The sequence below is a fragment of the Erpetoichthys calabaricus genome, chromosome 9 (genome assembly GCF_900747795.2).
Source record: "Erpetoichthys calabaricus chromosome 9, fErpCal1.3, whole genome shotgun sequence".
NCBI classification, from domain to species: Eukaryota; Metazoa; Chordata; class Cladistia; order Polypteriformes; family Polypteridae; genus Erpetoichthys; species Erpetoichthys calabaricus.
In genome coordinates this window covers 115843842-115864140 of record NC_041402.2, presented here as the reverse complement: position 1 = coordinate 115864140, position 20299 = coordinate 115843842, and the positions used below count along the sequence as shown (strand labels likewise).

Here is a 20299-nt window from a genome sequence, read left to right as displayed (position 1 = left end):
AATATTAAACAAAGTGTAACGGGGAACATCACGGAAAAATCACTAATGTACTAATCACTAATGTGTAAAGCAACAATCTCCTCAACAGAGTGAAGCTCTGGAGGTTCCCAGCTTGACTTTATTAGAGTTATTGCTGTTTCATAAATAGTCAAATTAACATTGTGGAAAGTCATCTGTTCTGTTCATTTTTCATTTTTTTCATTAATGAGGGGAGAGGTGGCTTCAAGTCAGTCAGAAGCACAGTAAAGGAAAAAAAAAACATGAAGAGGCAGCTTGTTAGCAAATAGCTGACATTACATCAATTGACACTACATTAAAGCCAACGGTTTACTGGAGTAACAATAGAGTAGCATTATGTGTAATAGTATTGATATTGTGTATTTAACAGACATTATCTAAAGTTATTGTATCCAACTGACATATGGTTGTGGATTATTTATTACCATAATACAGACCTCAGAACCTGTACACATTATTATAGGCTACTGACGTTAGTCAACACATGAAGTTCTCATTCTGTTATTGTGTTGAGTGCACATTTGTAAATGTCATTGACACATAGGCAGCTCTTATGCTTATTAGTTAGTTATTGGCTAAATTGTTCGAAAGCACCAGAAAAGCAACGTTAACATATAAAAATAGCAAACAGCTAATTTCAACTTTTGGTTAATTTTACTGTCAGCTAACATCATCATTTAATATTGCTATTGGCCATCATTGGAAGAAAAAAAGAAGTTTCAATAAATTTATAAGCGTAGGCCAGGAGGCTGCAGGTTTTTGCTCCAACCCAATTGCTTAATCAGAAGCACTTATTGCTCAAGTAACACTTCTCCATCACTTTGGTTGTCTCGCTCGTTAAGATTTTGAACCCTTACTGCTTATTTTAGTCTTAAATATCTGTATTCTTGGTTTTTATTTGCTCCTAATTAGCAATAACATGCAAATGACAAAAGAAACCAGCATTTAACAATAATAATAATAATAATTTTTTGCATTTATATATTCTCCATTTAGCTTGTTTCCATTTACACCTGTGTGTATATATCATGTACTATTGGGTTTAATTAAATACTTAGAAGGAAAGTGAAGAGAAAAAAGTGAAGGACTGAGAATTACTCCTCCATTTTAGCCTTCGTTTGGGCAATCATTTGGATGATATCCTTAAAAAGGGGAAGAAAATTTAGAATAAGAGAATGACCTGACATAGCAGAGATAAAGCATTAACAAGCCATGAAATTAAATTATTCGCAAGAATTGCTTTCTAATTAAGCAACCGGGTTAGAACAAAAACCTGCAGCCACTGCTGCCCTCCAGGACTGTGATTGAGGACCCCTGGTGTAGGCGATAATATTCACATGTTCTTTCTTAAAATATCTAAATATTCTGATTCATTTTGACCATGAATTTACTGTATTAAGTAAGTTTATTAAGCACGTTCATTGGTATAATAACAACAACAATTTATTTCATGTATAGCCCAAAATCAGACAAAGAGTGTTGTAATGAGCTTTAACAGTGTGATGATGCGGGTTCTGCTGCATGCTCCTATCCAGCTTCTGGGAGCTCTTGAACCTGACACCGTCGGTAATGTCACTGATAACAATAACAACAACATTTATTTATATAGCACATTTTCATACAAAAAGTAGCTCAAAGTGCTTTACATAATGAAGAGAAGAAAAATAAAAGACAAAATAAGAAATTAAAATAAGACAACATTAGTTAACATAGAAAGGAGTAAGGTCCGATGGCCAGGGTGGACAGAAAAAACAAAAAAAAACTCCAGAAGGCTGGAGAAAAAAATAAAATCTTTAGGGGTTCCAGGCCACGAGACCGCCCAGTCCCCTCTGGGCAAAATGATGGGCACTGATGAGTTGGACAGTGAGGCACAACAAAGCAAGTCCCAAGTCCTTTTATTTAAAATCAACAAACCAAAACAAAGTGTCCAAATTAAAGTGCAGTGCTTCAAAAATCTTCAAATAAATAATCCAATAAAAACAGGTGAAAGCTGGAGGTTAAAATCCAATAGAAAAAATCCTTTTAAAACCGAGGTTAAAACAATGGCTGGAAGCAGTCTTTTAAAACAAAGCCGGTGCCTTCTTGTACTGGTTACTTGACACCTACCCAGCTTTAACTCCCTAAGAAGACAAGAAAAAACTCCAGAAAAAGACCCTGTAAGGAAATAAATTAAAAAAATCTTGGGAAAGGCAATTCAGAAAGAGACCCCTTAATACAATACACAAAACTGAGCACAAGTAATCCTCTTCAAAGAGCTAAATGGCCAATCTATCATCGCCACCTCATGAATACAATACAATACAATGCAGTCTGATGAACAGTCCCTTTTACCCAGTGATTCCAGTGGTCCTTTATCAGAGATGACTTTTCCATAGACAGGCAAAGAACTTGGCAATAGAGCAGTGACACCAAGTGTCACATTTATGTATCAAGAAGAGAAACAGAATAAGTAAGTGCTATCATATTACTTACATTTTGGTAATAATGACTAACCACAGAGATGCACTATGCACTATGCACTATGCAAAGCTAATCAACAACTGTGCTCCATGTATGCTAAACTGAAGCAGTGAGTCTTCAACATGGATTTAAAAGCTGAGACTGAAGGTGCACCTCTTATAGTAATATAGATCATTCCACAGCTTCAGGGCCCTGTAACTGAAAGCTGAACTTTCCACTGTAATTTTCTTAGTCCTTGGAATCATAAGCAGACCAGCATCTTGAGATCTTAATGCACACTCAAATTTGTAAGTAATTTTAAGTTCAGATAATTAAGTAGAACCTTGGCCATTTAAGGCTTTATATGTTAAAAGGAGGATTTTGAAACCTGTCCTAAACATAACAGGGAGCCAGTGTAACGACTGAAGTATTGGAATTGTGCTTTTGTATTTTCTTGTTCTTGTACTAATTCTTGCAGCCACATTTGGAGTTAACTGAAAGCTGCACAGATAACAATTTGAACAGCCAGTGAACACTGCATTTCAGTAGTCAATTCTATTGGAAATATATGCATTTATTAATTTCTCAGTATCCTGCATATTTAAAAATGCTTTCATTTTTCAACATTTTTAGGATGGAAAAAACATGTTTTTGACAGTTTTGTAATGTGTGTAATGTAATGTGCTAGTGTCAAATATAATGCCTATACTGTAGCCCAGCTGTGCGCAACCTGCGGCCGTACGGCCGCATGCGGCCGTGGGCAAGGACTTTGGCGGCCGTGGACGTGTATATTAAAGTGTACGTAATGGCGGCCGTGCAGGTGTAGGGTCTCTGGACTCCAGCGAGTAAGGGGTCTCAACGCCGCGGAATCTTTGTCGGCCGGGTCGGTATGGTGACGCCGAAAGCCGATTTGCTTACTTGAATATTAAGTTCGGTTGAAATGGGCTGACACCCAGGAGTACATTTGAAGTCACGTGACTAGCGGCTAGCCAATATGGAACTGAGAAGGAAATGGGAGTGTACGCCTGTACGGCCTTGTGGCTAAGTCCATACACTGCCTATCGCCATTAGCAAACGGTCATCATATGTGCGAAGCAGCGTTTTCCAGAATGAAATATCTGAAAAACAAGTACCGAACCCGATTGGTAGACAGCAATCTAGAGTCTGGAATACGGCTAATGGTCTCCAGCGAGTCCCCTGACTTTGCAAGTCTGTCTGCAAACATGCAAGAGCAAGGAAGCCATTAATGGCGATGTTTTCCAAACTTCCTGAAACAATTGCTGTAAAGGTTTTTTGTCCTATATGACGTTTCGTAGACATTTTTTTACATATGTAGACCAGTAAATTGAATATTGTCAGATATATCATACTCTGTTTTAATGTGTAATCTGTAAATTTTTACATAAATCATAAAACATTATTAAGTTTACTTGGACTTACTGGCGGCCGTTATTAAAGTAAAAAGTCTGTAGTGCGGCCGTTATTACAGTAAAAAGTCTGTAGTGCGGCCGTCAATAGCGGAAAGGTTGCGCATGCCTGCTGTAGCCTGATTCAGTAAAACTAATGGTGATTCCAACTGAATTAAATAATGACAAAATATTGTTGTGATCAGCATCATTCCCTCCAATAATTAACATTACTGTTTTTTCTGTGTTCAAAGACAAGTAGTCCTCATCCACCTGTTTAACTCACTAACACATCTAATTAAGGACAACATCAAAGAAATGTCATTTAGTCTAAAAGAAAGGTATAACTGAGTGTCATCTGCATACGAGTGAAAATTACAATTATGTTTTCTAATAACAGTTTCCAGTGGAAGCATGTTAAGTGAAAAAGTAAAGGTCCCAATGCTAAGCCCTATGGGACACCATATCTCAATTCTGTGTATAATGATAGAGTGCCATCAGCACATTTCTGTACATACTGGAATTGATTTGATGAATAAGAACAAAACTAGGCCAGTAAGCCCAATGTCAGTTTCCAGGATGTGTGGTAAAATAGAATGGTCAATTGGATCAAACGCTGCGCTTAAATCTAACAACAAGATTACAGTGTAATTTTCTACACCACAAGATATCAGAATTCTTTTACAACATGTGTTACAAGTAGCACTGTTTCTGCACTATGACCAGCATAGAAGGCAGACAGAATTGTTTCAAATAAATTGTGATGTGTAAGATGAGACTGAAGCTGATTTGTGACTACTTTTTCAAGTATCTTATAGAGCAGTGCTCCACAACCGGTGTGCCACGGCACACTGGTGTGCCTTGAGCCGATACAGGTGTGACGCGGTCAAATAAGACAATTTTCTAACTAAATACTATTTCAACGGTCCTCCTTAGAAACACAATAACGAGAATACGTGCAATGAAATATTCGCGTAAATAGCCTTTTAAAGGTTTCATAATTTTATGTGTCATTTCTCTGAAATAATAAATCCCATCGCCTGTCGCCTACGACGTTGGCCCTACGTAGTCGCCAGACAACTCCATAGTATGCTTTGATAGGCAGAGCGCTCCGTGCCCTCACCTAGATTCAATTCAAGCCGACGTATTAGTCGTGCTACGTCGCATTCACTCGTCTTGTGACAGTAGTTATCATTCATTACTATTAGTTGTGTTGCTGAATTGTGTATGGTTAACGTTCTTCGTGTGATTCATATTTAGTTTTATACCCCTTTAAATATGGATAAATTTTTACGTGGAAAAGATTCGTCTTCACGTACAGATGATGAAGAACCCAGCACAAGTGTTCTTGTGAAAAGGAAGTATAACGAAGACTACATTCGATATGGATTCTCGTGGTATGGTGACGAAATGGCTCCAAAGCCACAATGCATCATTTGCAGCGATCAGCTATCAAACGAGGCAATGGCACCCAGTAAACTAAATCGCCATCTTAATTCAAACCATACCAGTTACGCCAAAAAAGACAAACAACTCTTGTGTTAATTAAAAATGATAAGCGGTCATGCTTAAAAGATCTTGACCAAGAACTTCGGGTTGCGCTGTCAAATATTGAGCCGAATATAAAACTTTTGTGTTCATTGAAACAAGCGCAGGTATCACATTAATCAGTCTTTATGTTATAATAATTATTAAGATTGCATAAAAGTAAATATACTGTAGTATAGGTTTTATGTATGTATAATTATAATAAATGTATACTTATAATAAAAAATGAAAATTTATTGTCCCAAGAGCCAGCTTCTGTAGCCGAGGATCGGACCGCCAAGGTCCCCGCCTTCGGCCACCACCCAACTCACACTGCACCCGACCTCCTTGGCCCCTCCCATAGGTGGTGAGTCCATGGGAAGGGGGACCCACGCTGCCTCTTCGGGCTGTGCCCGGCCAAGCCCCATGGGTGCAGGCCCGGCCACCAGGCGCTCGCCATCGAGCCCCACCTGCAGGCCTGGCTCCAGAGTGGGGCCCCGGTGACCCGCGTCCGGGCAAGGGAAAACGCCGTCCAAAATTGTTTTTCATCATAGGATGTTTTGTTTAACCGCTCTTTGTCTCATCCCTCACCTAGGACCAGTTTGCCTTGGGTGGCCCTACCAGGGGCATAAAGCCCCGGACAACAGAACTCCTAGGATCATTGGGACACGCAAACCACGATAAGGTGGTGGTTAGGGGCAGAGCTGTCAACTGATCACCACCTGGTGGTGAGTTGGCTTCGATGGTGGGGGAGGATGCCGGTCAGGCGTGGTAGGCCCAAACGTGTTGTGAGGGTCTGCTGGGAACGTCTGGCTGAGCCCCCTGTCAGAAGTAGCTTCAACTCCCACCTCCGGCAGAACTTCGACCACATCCCGAGGGAGGTGGGGGACATTGAGTCCGAATGGGCCATGTTCCGTGCCTCTATTGTTGAGGCAGCTGACCGGAGCTGTGGCCGTAAGGTGGCCGGTGCCTGTCGTGGCGGCAATCCCCGAACCCGTTGGTGGACACCGACACCTTTTGTCCTGTGGGACTCTGGAGGCAGCTGATAGGTACCGGCAGGCCAAGCGGAATGCGGCTTTGGTGGTTGCTGAGGCAAAAACTCGGGCGTGGGAGGAGTTTGGGGAGGCCATGGAGAACGACTTTCGGACGGCTTCGAGGAGATTCTGGTCCACCATCCGGCGTCTCAGGAAGGGGAAGCAGTGCAGTGTCAACACTGTATATGGTGGGGATGGTGCGCTGCTGACCTCGACTCGGGACGTTGTGGGTCGGTGGGGGGAGTACTTCGAAGACCTCCTCAATCCCATTAACATGCCTTCCAATGAGGAAGCAGAGCCTGGGGACTCAGAGGTGGGCTCCCCCGTCTCTGGGACTGAGGTCACCGAGGTGGTCAAAAAACTCCTTGGTGGCAGGGCCCCGGGGGTGGATGAGATACGCCCGGAGTTCCTCAAGGCTCTGGATGTTGTAGGACTGTCTTGGTTGACACGCCTCTGCAACATCGCATGGACATCAGGGACAGTGCCTCTGGATTGGCAGACTGGGGTGGTAGTCCCCCTCTTTAAGAAGGGGGATCGCAGGGTGTGTTCCAACTACAGAGGGATCACACTCCTCAGCCTCCCTGGAAAAGTCTATTCAGGGGTCCTGGAGAGGAGGGTCCGTCAGATAGTCGAGCCTCGGATTCAGGAGGAACAGTGTGGTTTTCGTCCTGGTCGCGGAACAGTGGACCAGCTCTATACCCTTAGCAGGGTCCTGGAGGGTGCATGGGAGTTTGCCCAACCAGTCTACATGTGTTTTGTGGACTTGGAAAAGGCATTCGACCGTGTCCCTCGGGGAATCCTGTGGGGGGTACTCCGAGAGTGTGGGGTACCGGCCCCCCTGATAAGGGCTGTTCGGTCCCTGTACGATCGGTGCCAGAGCTTGGTCCGCATTGTCGGCAGTAAGTCAAACCCGTTACCAGTGAGAGTTGGACTCCGCCAGGGCTGCCCTTTGTCACCGATTCTGTTCATAACTTTTATGGACAGAATTTCTAGGCGCAGCCAGGGCGTTGAGGGGGTCCGGTTTGGTGGGCTCAGGATTGGGTCACTGCTTTTTGCAGATGATGTTGTCCTGTTTGCTTCATCAGGCCGTGATCTTCAGCTCTCTCTGGATCGGTTCGCAGCTGAGTGTGAAGCGGCTGGGATGAGAATCAGCACCTCCAAATCCAAGACCATGGTCCTCAGCCGGAAAAGGGTGGAGTGCCCTCTCAGGGTTGGTAGCGAGATCCTGCCCCAAGTGGAGGAGTTCAAGTATCTTGGGGTCTTGTTCACGAGTGAGGGAAGAATGGAGCGTGAGATCGACAGGCGGATCGGTGCGGCATCCGCAGTAATGCGGGCTCTGCATCGGTCTGTCGTGGTGTCTGTCTGCATCATCACATGTTGAAAAGAAAATCAGTGGTGGTCATATCAGGAAATGCTTTTGTGCTTGCGCAAGAAATTTCAGCAAGGGAGTGCAGGAATCATACTTAATTTAAAAAAAACACATACAGGCTTGCATTATTCTCACTTTTATTCACTATGGAATTAATTCAAAAACAAATTTGTGCATGTTCCACGAGCTAAATAATGTTACAGATCTAATGTGGTGTTACTGTTTAATTTGCATTTTCACCCATTTATAAGAGAAGATGAAAAGATAAATAATCACTTTTAAATAGTGTCCAACACAGACCCTACAAATGAACGGAAGTTTCACATTCCTTCTCTGATTGTAATGAGAACATCTACAGGTGTCCATGGGTCCAAGCATCTGTCCATTATCTAAGTGGTGTATATAGGTAAGGGTGTCGCTTGGGTTCAACATTTACACGTATTCAAAGTTACGCATATAGGACTGTGGGATGTGGGAGGTCTGCCAGCGCAAACAGCAGTTGTAGCAAGTAAACATCAAGCAAGATTCAAATGACTATTTGGCTTGTCTACACCAGTGAAGACATGAGTTGCTCTGAAGGACATAGCACATGTCCTATTAATAAAACATGTACCGTGTTAACAGAGACATGTAATTAAACAGTAAACGTCATTGCTAAATACAACTCTGCAAACACTGAATTTAAGTTGTTTGTTTAGCTTTTGAAGGCAAAATACTGTTCATTAGTATAGCTCCTAAGTAAAAGCACACGTCATATACTGTATTGGAATGGTACATTGAAGAATATGTAATGTTTGTCTCACAATTATAAATTTATTGAGTTCAGGTATTGATGACTCAAGTAATTTTCAAATTCTGGACTTCTACACAGATATATGAAATAAAGTCTGATCACTCACACAAGAAACCTTGAAAACAGCAAAACAAAAGTTGTTTATAGGAGTTCTGAAATAAAGAATTAATGTAAAACTGACAGGTTTGATTTTTCACAGGAATCATTAAATTTGGGAAAAATGTAAAAAAAGGAGGGACAGATATGGAAAATTAAACCACCATGAAGTTTCTGACATTTGAACACTCATTTAATTGGACTAATTTATTAAATATTACTCTTCAGATATTATAATTAGACCAGTTAATGATATAAATATAAATTTTACAATTACAAATATTACAAACTTAAACTATTGACTCACTCACAAACCAGACATTAAAATAATGTTACAAAACCAGCTTTAAAGAGTTGGTTTAAATAGAAATATCTGGAATTACCTTGAAATACAATTATTTAACAATGCATATATAGTAATGTTTGAATTTTTATATTAAGTATAGATTTTAAGCAGTGGATTTCAGTTATTGGACAAAAAATGCCATAGAATAAATTTAGAATGTGCACATGCTAATATAAATCAAGTAGTTCATGATATATATTTTTTTTTTCTGTTTATTAATTTTTATTGTAATCATTCCATACAAATAGATCAATTTATAACCAAACAAAATTGAAGACAAATCAAACCCCACCCCATGATATATTATTCTTTATAAACCATATGATGAAATCCCCACAAGGTTATAAACCCCATTTGTTGTTACACTGTGGGGATCTCCATTTCTGCCACACAATACAATTCCAGCCTTGTATTGTTATTTTGATATTTATGAATGCCAATAGTAGTTTACTTAAGTGATAGTTGGGTAAGTATTTGATGGATATCAGTATTTTAAAGCTGTAGTCACTGTTAGCATTTATATTTTTTTATTGTGTTACAGAACATGAGATACGTTAATAAAAACCCATTGAATGTGATTTCTGATTTTGCAATGGTATGGAAAAGTATAGAGCATCATAAACTTTCACTGGAATTGGTATTGAATACAAAAATTCTGATATCGTGACATCTCTAATGTGAATTGAAACTATTTGTACCCATGGCCATTGAAATTTTTGTTTGAGGCATTAAAGCACTCATATTAAAATGTTTTAATAAAATGATTTGACTGACACACCAATCATGAGAAGATTACAAGCATTTACATACAGTGGATTCAGACCCTTTCATTTTTTGCCCACTTTTTTGTGTTGTAGATTAAATCTTAAATAAATTAATTAATTTGCCATTTTTGGTCATCAATCTACACTTAGTAACTCATAAGGACAAAGTGAAAACATGTTTTCAGAAAAACTACAAATTTATTTAAATCAAAAATTGAAATCTCTTTCATTTATTTAAGTATTCAGGCCCTTGGTTGTGGCACTGCAAAATATGGTGAGGTGCATCCTGTTTGCTTTAATTATCCTTAAAACATGTCTGGAACCTGATTCGAGTCCACTTGTGGGAAGCTGAATTGATTGGATGTAGTTTAGAAAGGCAATTACATGTGTAGGAGCACAGCAACTTCAATAATTGTGAAATGGAAGAAGTTATGGAACCACCAGGACTCTTCCAAGAGATGACCATCTAACCACACTGAGCAACCAGGCAAGAAAGGACTTAGTCAGGAAGGTGAGCAGGAACACAATGGTCACGCAGAGCTTCAGGAGTCCTTTGCTGAGATGAAAGAGCCTGTCAGAAGGATGACACTCTCAGCCACACTGATCAATTAGACATTAATGTCAGAGTGGCCAGATGAGTAAAAGGCACATGGTAGACCACTTGATCTATGACACCGTGATGAAAATTATTATCTGGTCTGATGAGACAAAAATTAAACTTTTTAGGCAGAACTCCTAACATCATGTCTGGCATAAGACCAAGAACTGCTCTTCATCTGGCTAATACTTTCCCTATGGTGAAGCAAGATGGTGGCATTCTATGGGGATGCTTTTCAGAGGCAGGGACAGGGAGACTAGTCAAGATTGAGGGGAGGATGAATGCAGCCAAATAGAGACAGGTCCTTGAAGAAATCCTGATACAGGATACACACGAATTCAGACAGGGGTGACAAATGAACCAAAGCATACAGCCAGGACAATGTTGGAGTGGCTTCAGAACAAGTCTCTGAGTGTCCTTGAGAGGCCTATCCAAAGCCCAGACTTAAATCTCATAGAACATCTGTGAAAAGACTTGAAAATGGTTAATACAGATGCTTTTTATTCATTCTAACAGAGTCTGAGACGATTTACCTGGAAGAATGGGAAATTCAGATATGCAAAGGTGAAGTATAGCTCACTGTTAAACATAAACAAGTGGAGACGTTACCAAATCAAATGATTTGCGATTGTATGTCAGTACCATCCAGGACTTGTGTGGACAAAATGGGAGTTGGATCGCAAGTTGATCCACAATGCAGGTAATGTGCCTCATTCGGGACTCCATGAGCAACAGCTCATTCGACACAAAGTCAAACCAGCGGTAACCAAGGATTCTCTAAAGCAGCGGTTCTCAACCTTTCTAGTGCCGCGACCCTTTAATACAATTTCCCATGCTGTGGCGACCCCAACCGTAAAATTATTTTCGTTGCTACTTCATAACTGTAATTTTGCTACTATTATGAATCGTAATGTAAATATCTGATATGCAGGATGTATTTTCATTGTTACAAATTGAACATAATTAAAGCGTATTGATTAATAACAAAAACAATATGTAATTATATATTGTGAAATATTTATTTCTAATTACAAATAAATTAAACTTTGTCTTTATGACTTACGTTTATTTGTTTTTCTTCATTGTGTATTGAACTGTATTCACCGTATTCATGTTGTATACTTATGTGAAAAGCATGGCGTAGCATGGGTAACAGTCTTAATATAACAACAGTAAACTACATTGCTACAAAATTGTTGTGACAGTACACGTAAAAAGCCAACGTCAGTGCGAAGGTTGAGGCTGCTTCTTTCTCACCAGATCAGAAATTCTCGGGGCAGTCTTTACAAGAGCACAACGAAGATCATCTTCTGCAACAAGTCTACTTCTGTATTTAGACTTGATAACCATCCATCCATCCATCCATTTTCCAACCCGCTGAATCCGAACACAGGGTCACGGGGGTCTGCTGGAGCCAATCCCAGCCAACACAGGGCACAAGGCAGGAAACAATCCTGGGCAGGGTGCCAACCCACCGCAGGACACACACAAACACACCCACACACCAAGCACACACTAGGGCCAATTTAGAATCGCCAATCCACCTAACCTGCATGTCTTTGGACTGTGGGAGGAAACCGGAGCGCCCGGAGGAAACCCACGCAGACACGGGGAGAACATGCAAACTCCACGCAGGGAGGACCCGGGAAGCGAACCCAGGTCCCCAGATCACCCAACTGCGAGGCAGCAGCGCTACCCACTGCGCCACCGTGCCGCCCACTTGATAACCACCAAGCTGGAAAACCCTCTTTCGCAAAGATATGTTGTTGGAAATGGAAGAAGGCGCAACACAGTCTCAGACAGAACAGGATATGACTGCAAACACTTGATCCAGAATTTTGTAACTGACATTGAAGATAAATCATTTCTCGCTGCATTGCTGTTAATGAGTTCAATGAACTCCTCTTGTGCTGTCTCAACAAAATCTTCAACTTTGACTGTGAATGGACTTCTGGCAAGTGCAAACAGGGTGTCAGGTAGATTTGGAAAGTACAATGAAATTTCGTCCGCAACCATGTGCAAATGTTCTTTCACAGAAATTATCATTGTAATCCTTTTGTCAGGTTCAATGTCATTTTCCTCAAAGAAAGCAGATAAGGTGGGCAACATGTAAATTTTATTTTCATCCAATTTTTTTTTGCCAAAGCTGAAGTTTCATTTGGAATGATCGGATCTTTTCAGACAAATCGAGGCATGTTGCATTTGGTCCTTGCAGTGATAAATTTAACTCATTCAAGATGGCAAAGATGTCCACCAAGTAAGCTATTTTCTGCAGTTCACTTTCATCGCTGAAAAGTGCTTCAAACTGCGGTCTTGCTTTCTGATTAAGAAACGTTTTTAGTTCATCATGAAGATCAAAAACACATTTTAAAACTTTTCCTCTCGACAACCATCTCACTTCAGTGTGAAATAGCAGAGAATTGTTGGACGCAACCAACTCATTACAAAGTTTCGAAAACAGTCGACCGTTTAAAGCACTCGCTTTTACAAAATTGACGGAACTTACAACGCTTTTCATTACTTCTTGTAACTCTTGTGGCAGCGTCTTCGTTGCTAATATTTGTCGATGAATCATACAGTGAGTTCCGATGACTTTTGGTGACTCATTCAGTACCAAACGTTGAAATCCAGACCGACATCCTAGCATAGCTGGAGCACCATCTGTGCAAACACCACAAACCTTTTCCCAAGAGATCTTATGCTCTTTCAGAAATGAACCAATTGTGTCAAATACATCACGTGCAGTAGTTGTTTCAAGAGGTTTGCAAAAAAGACACTCATCTTTAAATTCGCCATTATTAATATACCTCACGTAAACCAGTAATTGTGAACAGTTTGCAACGTCTGTAGATTCATCAAGCTGGATGCTAAATATTGGAAGTGGAGCAGATTTCATTTCCTGGATTACCTGATCAATAATATCAGCAGACATGTCACCTATTCTTCTGCGGACAGTGTCGTTAGATAAGGAAATTGCACTCAATTTCGTAACAAATTCAGCTCCGATCATAACTCGAACAATGACTTTGGCCGCTGGCAACAGTAAATCTTCAGCAATGGTATGAGGTTTCATAGTTCTGGCGAATCTGAGAGCCACCAAATATGAAGCTTCAACAGCTGCTACGTTTTGTTGGTGGAACTTGCTGCCAGTGTCAAGTCTGGCTTTCTTGACTCTATCAGCTTTGCTTCTAAAATACTGGGTATCCTTGCCGGCAAAGCTCGGATGCTTGCTATCAAAATGACGTTTCAGTTTGTTCAGCTTCATAGATTCGGCTGATAGAACTTCATTACAAATAACGCATTGCGGTTTCTCAATTCCTGCTGTAACTATTGAAGTAAAACCATATTGTAAAAAATCGTCACTATATTTTCTTTTCTTAACGTTCTTCTCTACATGATCCATTGTCATGGGTTGGTTCGCTAATGAAAATATTATATAACAATAGCTTCAATAACACGGACTATAAAACGTTTGTTTATGCTTTACTAATTTGAAACGGATGTGATTTCAATTACATCACGAAATGCGCAAATCCCCGCAACGGCGTGACATTATGTAAAACTGTGTACAGTAATGTAAACAGTTAAAAATAATAAAGTTATGACAATTAAAACGTTTGAAATTATTCTGATTTAATTGTCTGCAACATCTATCCTCGAATGACAATTATAGTAAAAAACTAGTAACTACCAATGGAAAAAATTTGTACAATAACAAGTTTTACACATTAGAATAGACAAAACCCATATTTCCAATGATCTTAGGCAACCCCTGGCAAATTGTCATTCAACCCCCAACGGGGTCGCGACCCACAGGTTGAGAACCACTGCTCTAAAGGGACACAGTAGCAAAAGTGTCCAGCCTTCGTCTCAGATCACTGGATAGCGTTCATGTCTCACAACCATATAGCAAGACAGTAAGAACCAGGACTCTAAAGACTTGGACCTATCTCCTTTTGCAAAGATATCAGGAGCGCCACACGTCCCTTTCCAGCAACCTCACGACCACGCTGATCTCCCAATCCATCTACTGACTTCATAGGAAGAGTCACCAGCGACATGAATGTCAATGCCAAGGTAAGTAAACCTCTCGACAAGGTCAACACTTTCTCTGTAGACAGACACACTGCTGATGGCTGTGCCCAAGAGTTCATTAAAGGCCTGGTTCTTGGTTTTTAGCCCAGACACTCAGACTCCTCGTTTGGTCTAGTCTCTCAAGAACCCTAATCACAGCCTCCATTGACTCCATGAAGATCACAGCATCATCAGCAAAGTCAAGATAGTGCCTGTCAATTTTATTTTCTCACTTGGCACCATCTCAGGCTATACAGAAAGGAAGTACAGTGGAACCTCGGTTCACAAACGTCTCGGTACACGTACAAATCGGTTTATGACGAAAAAGTTCGCCAAACTTTTGCCTCGGTTCACGACCACACACTCAGTATACGAACAAGCCAGTTTCCCTTTCGGTTTGTACATGTTCAGTCTCTCCCTGTGCATTTCCTGTGCAGTGAGCAAGAGGGAAAGAGCGAGAGAGCGCGACACATACACACACACACACACACAGGCAGCGCACGAGAGAGAGACGCACACACACAGGCAGTGCGAGAGAGAGAGACGCAGACACACAGGCAGAGCGAGAGAGAGAGAGAGAGAGACGCAGACACACAGGCAGCGGGAGAGAGAGAGAGATGCAGACACACAGGCAGCGCAAGAGAGAGAGCTGGACGCATAAGGTAGGAAGGCAGTTAAAGAATGCACTGGGCTTGATTTTGTTTTCACTTCTGTTTACAGTGATCGGTTCGTAGCGTGTATTGTTGCAATGTTACTTTTCTTGGTGGTTTATTAAATAACGGATTTTTTCAAATGTTCATTTTTTTCCCTGTGCTTAAAACTCATTAAAAAAAAAAGTGTTTTTAGCCAGTGGTTGGTAGTGCTATAGCGCAAACTATTGCAGTGTTAGTTTTCTCTGTTGTTCAAGGTTTTCTCAGTGTTTTTCAATGTTTTTACATTTAGTTTACTATTACGCTGTGCATTCTATGGTTTAATTAACTATATTTGTGCTTAAAAACTTAAAAAATATATATATTTACATACAGTTCGTATGGTCTGGAACGGATTAATTGTATTTTCATACAATCCTATGGGGGAAATTGCTTCGGTTCCACTGTACTTAGGATGCCGGCCCCTATGTAAAAGCTTAAGTTATTTACTTAGGAACTTAAGTTAGTGAATTTTTTGTGAGGGCTTTTGTTTAATTTTAATGAAATCAGCAAATGCTGATGAGCAGACATAGCCATTGATATGTTTGTAAGGCTTGCTTCTGGTATTTTGTCATTAGATTTTTAAAATCTGTACAGTGATCCCTCGCTATATCGCGCTTCGCCTTTCGCGGCTTCACTCTATCGCGGATTTTATATGTAAGCATATTTAAATATATATCGCAAATTTTTTGCTGGTTCGCGGATTTCTGAGGACAATGGGTCTTTTAATTTCTGGTACATGCTTCCTCAGTTGGTTTGCCCAGTTGATTTCATACAAGGGACGCTATTGGCAGATGGTTGAGAAGCTCCCAATATACTTTTCTTTCTCTCTTGCGCTGACTTTCTCTGATCCTGACGTAGGGGGGTGTGAGCAGGGGGGGCTGTTCGCACACCTAGACGATACGGACGCTCGTCTAAAAATGCTGAAAGATTATCTTCACGTTGCTACCTTCTGTGTGCAGCTGCTTCCTGAAGCGACATGCTGCACAGTGCTTCGCATACTTAAAAGCTCAAAGGGCACGTATTGATTTTTGACTTTGTTTTTCTCTGTCTCTCTCTCTCTCCCTGCTCCTGACGGAGGGGGTGTGAGCTGCCGCCTTCAACAGCTTTGTACCGGCAGTGCTTCGCATACTTAAAAGCAAAACAGCCCTATTGATTTGTTTGCTTTCCTCTGTCTTTCTGACAGACTCTGCTCCTGATGCGCACTCCTTTGAAGAGGAAGATATGTTTGCATTCTTTTAATTGTGAGACAGAACTGTCATCTCTGTCTTGTCATGGAGCACAGTTTAAACTTTTGAAAAAGAGACAAATGTTTGTTTGCAGTGTTTGAATAACATTCCTGTCTCTCTACAACCTCCTGTGTTTCTGCGCAAATCTGTGACCCAAGCATGACAATATAAAAATAACCATATAAACATATGGTTTCTACTTCGCGGATTTTCTTATTTCGCGGGTGGCTCTGGAATGCAACCCCCGCGATGGAGGAGGGATTACAGTATACTTAATCATAAATATTAATGATTTTTAAACTGAACATGTATAATTGATTGTACACACTTTAATAGCAACCCACTCCTACAAACCTTCATTTGGATTTTAAAATAGATACAGATCACAAAAAACATTTGACTGTCCTTGAGAGTCTGTTTTCTTTTAGCATTGGTTTATTATTTTTTTAACATACATTATATTGCATATTATTTCTCTCAATATGTGTGCACATGGGGCCACCAGAGGCACTGATGCTCAGGGACATCATAGAGTCTTAATTTGACCCTGAATATGCCTTGCCCAAAGTCTTTTCCTGCCTTTTACCCAGTGCTGAGAGGTACATTTGGGTCCCTTATTAGTCATTGTGTAAGAAAAAAATGGAAATTAGACATTACTGCAGCCATTTTTTGATACAAGAGTAAAATAAGGTTACTCTAAAGCTGCCTCTGTTTATGCCTCATATACAGTTGTTTCAGTCATTTCTAATAACCCATGGAAATATATACAGAGATGCCTAAAGCAAACATGTTGCAGGAGTTCAACATATTTAATACTGTCATTTTATTTGAGTGCCAGTAAATCAACAATGCATCACATTTTCACACCCACTTAATGAAAATCATGTTCCCTGAGTACATTATATATCTAAAAAAATAATAGACTAAATTAAAGAGATAAATTAACTGCCTTTACAATTTGCTTTACAAACTACTTATAAAATTGGTATACAGTTCGTTTATGGAACCTTTGATTTAATATTTAAGACATATACATTCTAGGATTTTCAGCCTTTATTAAAATTAACATATTTTAGAAAAATGGGAGAGTATCACTGGTGTTTTGTATACATGTTTTCACATTGACATGTAATTTAATGACTGATATAGTTCTTATTATACTGGTCTGCACCAAAATTCATCTGTGCAAAATTTCAGTGTACTTGATAGATTTAGGTGTGCTGAATCCGTTTCTGAAATTGTAATTTCTTTACTGCAAAACCGTTTCTGCAAGATACCTGATTCAGTGAAAATACTCTTTTGAAAAAAAAGTAGATTTTTTAAAAATAACTTTAATATTGGTTTATGGTATAAGTATTTTTCAAGCTCAGAACATTATTACAAGTATATTTTCAGCTGTAAAATGGAAGTCTTCCTCATTCTTAATGTTAGTTGTTGAGGAAATAACAGAAAATAGAAAATCAAGTATTTGTTACATGTTTTGTTCTCAGTCAGTATTTGTTTTCTCTCTTCTTATTCCTTCAAAATAGCCAGGAATTTATATTTAAATGGTTAGAAAGATGCATTTTACCATCCAGAAGAAAGAAAGCTGTTGTTTAAATGTTTATTATAGAAATATGGAAGGTTGGGTGACCAGGTAAAAGGTAAATAAATGGTATAAACTGTTATTGAAAAAATAAGTGTGTCACAAATTTTTAGTAGTATATCTGATATCATATATTGTATGAGGACATCGGGAGTGACAGAGAAGTATGTAAGAGTTGTACAGGATATGTACGAGGGAAGTGTGACAGTGGTGAGGTCTGCGGTAGGAGTGACGGATGCACTCAAGTTGGAGGTGGGATTACATCAGGGATCATCTCTGAGCCCTTTCTTATTTGCAATGGTGATGGACAGGTTGACAGACGAGATTAGACAGGAGTCCCCGTGAACTATGATGTTTGCTGATGACATTGTGATCTGTAGTGATAGTAGGGAGCAGGTTGAGGAGACCATGGAGAGGTGGAGATATGCTCTAGAGAGGAGAGGAATGAAGGTCAGTAGGAACAAGAGGGAATACATGTGTGTAAATGAGAGGGAGGTCAGTGGAATGGTGAGGATGCAGGGAGTAGATTTGGTTAAGGTGGATGAGTTTAAATACTTGGGATCAACAGTACAGAGTAATGGGGATTGTAGAAGAGAGGTGAAAAAGAGAGTGCAGGCAGGGTGGAATGGGTAGAGAAGAGTGTCAGGAATAATTTGTGACAGACGGATATCAGCAAGAGTGAAAGGGAAGGTCTACAGGACGGTAGTGAGACCAGCTACGTTATATGGGTTGGAGACGGTGGTACTGACCAGAAAGCAGGAGACAGAGCTGGAGCTAGCAGAGTTAAAGATTTGCACTGGGTGTGATGAGGATGGAAAGGATTAGAAATGACTACATTAGAGGGTCAGCTCAAGTTGGACGGTTGGGAGACAAATTCAGAGAGACGAGATTGTGTTGGTTTGGACATGTGCAAAGGAGAGATGCTGCTTATATTGGGAGAAGGATGCTAAGGATAGAGCTGCCAGGGAAGAGGAAAAGAGGAAGGCCTAAGCGAAGGTTTATGGATGTGGTGAGAGAGGACCTGCAGGTGATGGGTGTAACAGAACAAGATGCAGAGGACAGAAAGATATGGAAGAAGATGATCCGCTGTGGCAACCCCTAACGGGAGCAGCCGAAAGAAGAAGATCTGTAAAAATGCATGTAAACATAAAAGGAATATGCAAATTTCACACAAAATGAGGTTAGAACTTTAACCAAGGAGTCTGTAAGCATGAAGTCACAGCCTTGACCATCACAGTGTCCACTGGTTAACAAGCTTTTTTCTTTCTATATTTACAGATATGTGACAAACCTGAACCTGAACACTGATGATGTACTTAATGGATATTTAATAGTCAAATAAAAAGTAATCTTATACATTATTTTATACTTATTCTTGTTATTTGCTAAGACAAATTGTCACCTATCCATCTGTTTTGTTGTGGTAAGGTCATATTTTGACCCTCTTCCTCTTTATACTTTTTATTATGTAGACGTTAACATAAGTGCCCCAAATCCCATACTCTTACCACACTGTTAGAGTTGCTTTCTACTGTACAGTTTTACACTTTGTCCTTTCTTTTACTAAAAAAAATTAGTAGTAATTTTCTCAAACTAAATAAGGAGAAAACAGAAATTTTAGTGATTGGCAAAAATGGAAATAATGAGGGTATTAGAAATAAACTTGATCCATTAGGATTAAAAGTCAAGACGGAGGTAAAGAATTTAGGGGTAATTATTGACTCTGACCTAAACTTTAAATCACATATTAATCAGATTACTAGGACAGCATTTTTTCACTTAAGAAATATAGCAAAAGTTAGACCTCTTATAACATTGCAAGATACTGAGAAATTAGTTCATGCTTTTGTTTTCAGTTGGCTAGATTACTGTAACACACTCCTCTCAGGACTACCCAGAACAGACATCAATCCATTGCAACTAGCGCAGAATTCAGCTGCTAGAATTTTAACTAGGAAAAGAAAATCCGTGCACATTTCTCCAGTTGTGATGTTACTACATTGGTTACCTGTGTCATTTAGAACTGAATTTAAAATACTGCTTATGGTTTACAAAGCCTTAAATAATCTTGCTCCATCCTATATCTCAAAATGCCTTTCACCTTACACTCCAAATCGTAACCTTAGATCTTCAAATGAGTGTCCGCTTATAATTCCAAAAGCTAAACTTAAAAGAAGTGTTGTGGCAGCCTTCTGCTGTTATGCACCTAAAATCTGGAGTAGCTTACCAATAGACATTTGCCAGGCTAATACAGTGGAGCATTTTAAAAAACTGCTAAAAACTCATTATTTTAACATGGCTTTCTCATAGCTTCATTTTAGTTTAATCCTGA

At 39.9% G+C, this 20299-nt stretch overlaps 1 pseudogene; it reads right to left on the bottom strand.

The window, feature by feature from the left end:
• Positions 1-11169: 11169 nt before the first annotated feature.
• LOC114657220 (zinc finger BED domain-containing protein 5-like) lies at positions 11170-14214 on the bottom strand (annotated as a pseudogene).
• Positions 14215-20299: the final 6085 nt, after the last annotated feature.